We start from the raw sequence: 5000 nt of genomic DNA, 5'->3' as shown, positions 1-5000 counted from the left end.
ACGCCAAGCCGATTAAGACAGCGATGGCGCCACAGTGCCCGCCTTTCGACGCCACCCACAAAGCCTGCAGCCTCTGTCGACCATAGCACCCAATCTCCAGTGGCTCTGCCGCACGAAGCCGTGGACCGGCAATGACTCCACCCGCACCCGTTCGTGCACCACCCCAACCGCCACACGCGCACCTCCAGCGGATGAACGGCGGAAGTTTCCCGCACTCGTAAAGTGCAATCCACCCCTATAACTTGCGTTTCATGAAGAGTTATTTCCAATATGCGACATTCCCGCTGTCCCTATACATGAGCCGCGACCTGTACCACTTACGAGCGAGAGACGCGATCGCGTTGCTCACTGTACGGCGTCCGATACCGAGCCATCAGCATGTCGGTCCCCATGCGCGTTGCACTCGCACTCGCAGTCGCAAAAACGTGGGGCAAATATATTACGCGGAAGAGCTATAACAGACCGAGCCCCACTGCATGGGGGGAGTCTTTGTCACTAATGTACACAGATGGAACATTTTGGACTGGAACCAGATTACCCGTACACACGGCGCTGATTAGTAATCAATGCAGAGCCATCAAACTACAATAAATATACACAACTGTCCGTATACATGCTGAAAGAGTCTGCCCACAATGGGAACCACACGTCAGCCAGACACTCTGATCACGCACCACTCTCTGCTTCTAACAGGCGCACATACAATATGTAAGCACCAGCATGGAACAACATCCAGTGCATCTTCTCCGCCACATTACACAATCCACACTATCACAACCAGACCAGGAGGTCCATGCGGAAAATACAATATCCCAGCCTTTCGACATCCACCATTGCGCAGACCAGGCACCAACACCCACACATGTCCTATACAACGGTGCACCCAACATCACAATAGTACCTCCTGTCACAGCGCACAAACAATGACATGAGTCAAAGACACAGGTCTCACACAAGCATAGAATTGGAGCGCCGCCTCTAATAAGCCAAAGGTGCATCCTGACGTGACAAATCTGATCATGTCACAAGCATTCACTTACTATAATCACTATCAACGAACCTGCCGCCCCCGCCCCCCCCCCCCTACACCTTTCCTTACAACAACGTGTAACCTAACCTAACCTAACCTAACCTATGTTGTACCTTAACCTAACCTATGTTGTACCTTAACCTAACCTATGTTGTACCTTAACCTAACCTATGTTGTACCTTAACCTAACCTATGTTGTACCTTAACCTAACCTATGTTGTACCTTAACCTAACCTATGTTGTACCTTAACCTAACCTATGTTGTACCTTAACCTAACCCATGTTGTACCTTAACCTAACCTATGTTGTACCTTAACCTAACCCATGTTGTACCTTAACCTAACCCATGTTGTACCTTAACCTAACCCATGTTGTACCTTAACCTAACCCATGTTGTACCTTAACCTAACCCATGTTGTACCTTAACCTAACCCATGTTGTACCTTAACCTAACCCATGTTGTACCTTAACCTAACCCATGTTGTGCCTTAACCTAACCCACGTTGTGCCTTAACCTAACCCACGTTGTGCCTTAACCTAACCCACGTTGTGCCTTAACCTAACCCACGTTGTGCCTTAACCTAACCCACGTTGTGCCTTAACCTAACCCACGTTGTGCCTTAACCTAACCCACGTTGTGCCTTAACCTAACCCACGTTGTGCCTTAACCTAACCCACGTTGTGCCTTAACCTAACCCACGTTGTGCCTTAACCTAACCCACGTTGTGCCTTAACCTAACCCACGTTGTGCCTTAACCTAACCCACGTTGTCCCCTAACGTAACCCACGTTGTCCCCTAACGTAACCCATGTTGTCGCCTAAACCTGCTCTGTAATTGTTATACGACTCGTTCAATTAGTGTAGTGTTGCCCACCCGCAACCCTCGCAATATAGTTCGCTACTCGCACTGCCCGCTCCCCTGTGTATCGCTTCATGTTAAACACCTTGCAAGTCTTGCTGACTTTCCACATGCTCCTGCTGTACACTGTAATGTGGATGGCAGCAGGACGTACATGCCGCCCCTCCCCACGTCCCCACCTTGCCCCCCTGCCTTCGCAAGCTGGTTGGTGAGAAGTTTGCATGTTCAATGCCCTTCGCATGCGACGTACTCAGGCTACGTTGTGGTGCGGCCTGTGTCAACCGTCCGCTAATGTCGTACGCGTAAACCACAATCTGTACTGCACATTCGTCCTTATGTACCGAATGATACATCGTGGCACATGTGTGACCGTACAACGACTGCGCCCAAAAACGGCGGACCATACAGTGCAAATATTGTGCACGCAGCTACGTGTCGTCTCCCTATGAGAGCTGGATTGCAGTGTGGTACGCCATAGAGACGTGTGGGAGGAACGGACGCCGTGGATGGCGATCAGCATGAGCTGTCTGTTGATGTATTCGGACCTAGTCGTCTCTCCTCACACACCGTGATGGCATGGTGCACCGCGTTCCATATCTGCGACATGCTACAGAGGCCGGTTGACAGTCGTTCGAGCAATGGACATCGCATACGTACGGGGGCCACCTTCCACGTATTGTCTAGGCGTGCACATTTTGTTGCGTGTATGTGGGCAGACGTAGTGTGGCGTGACACCTGACACAGGCATGCAATAATCGTTGAAGTTGCAAATGGCGATGGACGCCTGCGTTTTCTGGTGAAGTTACGCAAATGAACAAATGGTAACCTGTTGTGGTGCGGTTGTTCTCGCTAGGGGTGAATCGGTGATGGCGACGATAGGTTGAGGTACGAACCGGTTGTTCCAGCGATACCCACCATGCCGACGAAACTGAACGGCATCTGGGTGTGAAGCGATACGCGGCGGTGGCTGGGTGGGACCGTCCCCGGCCGGTGAGGGGGCGCCTCCCGGCGTGCTGGCCGCGCGGTGCGTGGGCGCACGCGCTACAGCCGGCTGGTGGGGGCGGCCAGTGGCAGGCGCGCCGGCCGACGGACGCGGCAGGCGTCGCAGCTGCGCGCCGGCGCACCCTGCGCGCGGCGCCGTGCGGCCAAAGTAGGTCCTCGCGGGCCCGGTGCGAAGCGCGGTGGACATCTTCAGTGTGCTGGTCCGATTGAGGACTGTGTGCGTTGAGGATGCGCCGCCGCCCGGCGCTCGGCGCCGCGACGCCGTCTGCTGCTCGGTCGCCCCAGCGGTTCTCGCTGGTGGTTTGTATCGCAGCTGTGCGGATGTGTTGGCGCGTGCGCTGTGCTGGGAGAGTTCGCTTCGGCACCCAAGTGGGGCTTTTGTCCTTCTGTGGCGCTGGCGTTGGAGCTGCCGGTCACCGTAGGTGGCGCGTGTTGTCTCCCGCCGGCAATGCCACGACAGCACGCTCCCGGGCCTCTGTCGGCAGCGGCAAGCTCAGTTGGGAGCACGGGTGGTCGCACCGAAAGCGTCTACTCGCCTAACTCCGGGCGATTGCGCCTCTCTCGAACCCGACCAAGTACTTGGGACGGCGCTGCGCGCCGCCGGGACCTGAGAGGGTTTCGAGGTGTATTGTGCAGGGGAGCTCAGCCTCCTCCTGTTTGCAGAATGATTGAGCGGACGCTTGCGTGTTCGCGCGGGCCCCCGGGACACACTCCCGGGCGGCCGGCTGCTCAGCTCTAGTTGACGCAGCTCCCTGGTTGATCCTGCCAGTAGTCATATGCTTGTCTCAAAGATTAAGCCATGCATGTCTCAGTACAAGCCGCATTAAGGTGAAACCGCGAATGGCTCATTAAATCAGTTATGGTTCCTTAGATCGTACCCACGTTACTTGGATAACTGTGGTAATTCTAGAGCTAATACATGCAAACAGAGTCCCGACCAGAGATGGAAGGGACGCTTTTATTAGATCAAAACCAATCGGTCGGCTCGTCCGGTCCGTTTGCCTTGGTGACTCTGAATAACTTTGGGCTGATCGCACGGTCCTCGTACCGGCGACGCATCTTTCAAATGTCTGCCTTATCAACTGTCGATGGTAGGTTCTGCGCCTACCATGGTTGTAACGGGTAACGGGGAATCAGGGTTCGATTCCGGAGAGGGAGCCTGAGAAACGGCTACCACATCCAAGGAAGGCAGCAGGCGCGCAAATTACCCACTCCCGGCACGGGGAGGTAGTGACGAAAAATAACGATACGGGACTCATCCGAGGCCCCGTAATCGGAATGAGTACACTTTAAATCCTTTAACGAGTATCTATTGGAGGGCAAGTCTGGTGCCAGCAGCCGCGGTAATTCCAGCTCCAATAGCGTATATTAAAGTTGTTGCGGTTAAAAAGCTCGTAGTTGGATTTGTGTCCCACGCTGTTGGTTCACCGCCCGTCGGTGTTTAACTGGCATGTATCGTGGGACGTCCTGCCGGTGGGGCGAGCCGAAGGCGTGCGACCGCCTCGTGCGTGCTCGTGCGTCCCGAGGCGGACCCCGTTGAAATCCTACCAGGGTGCTCTTTATTGAGTGTCTCGGTGGGCCGGCACGTTTACTTTGAACAAATTAGAGTGCTTAAAGCAGGCAAGCCCGCCTGAATACTGTGTGCATGGAATAATGGAATAGGACCTCGGTTCTATTTTGTTGGTTTTCGGAACCCGAGGTAATGATTAATAGGGACAGGCGGGGGCATTCGTATTGCGACGTTAGAGGTGAAATTCTTGGATCGTCGCAAGACGAACAGAAGCGAAAGCATTTGCCAAGTATGTTTTCATTAATCAAGAACGAAAGTTAGAGGTTCGAAGGCGATCAGATACCGCCCTAGTTCTAACCATAAACGATGCCAGCCAGCGATCCGCCGCAGTTCCTCCGATGACTCGGCGGGCAGCCTCCGGGAAACCAAAGCTTTTGGGTTCCGGGGGAAGTATGGTTGCAAAGCTGAAACTTAAAGGAATTGACGGAAGGGCACCACCAGGAGTGGAGCCTGCGGCTTAATTTGACTCAACACGGGAAACCTCACCAGGCCCGGACACCGGAAGGATTGACAGATTGATAGCTCTTTCTTGATTCGGT

The 5000-nt window shown here is 54.0% G+C and overlaps 1 non-coding gene across 1 annotated transcript in view; it reads left to right on the top strand.

The window, feature by feature from the left end:
* The first annotated feature begins 3640 nt into the window (after positions 1 to 3640).
* Positions 3641 to 5000, top strand: part of LOC124773133 — a 1909-nt gene continuing 549 nt past the window's right edge. Inside the window, exon 1 of the ribosomal RNA XR_007014478.1 lies at positions 3641 to 5000. This exon is cut by the window's right edge and continues 549 nt beyond it. This is a non-coding gene — a ribosomal RNA (small subunit ribosomal RNA).

The sequence above is a fragment of the Schistocerca piceifrons genome, unplaced genomic scaffold (genome assembly GCF_021461385.2).
Source record: "Schistocerca piceifrons isolate TAMUIC-IGC-003096 unplaced genomic scaffold, iqSchPice1.1 HiC_scaffold_944, whole genome shotgun sequence".
In the NCBI taxonomy this organism is placed as follows: domain Eukaryota; kingdom Metazoa; phylum Arthropoda; class Insecta; order Orthoptera; family Acrididae; genus Schistocerca; species Schistocerca piceifrons.
Note: the sequence above shows the minus strand (reverse complement) of the source record. Positions and strands in the feature narration are given on the sequence as shown.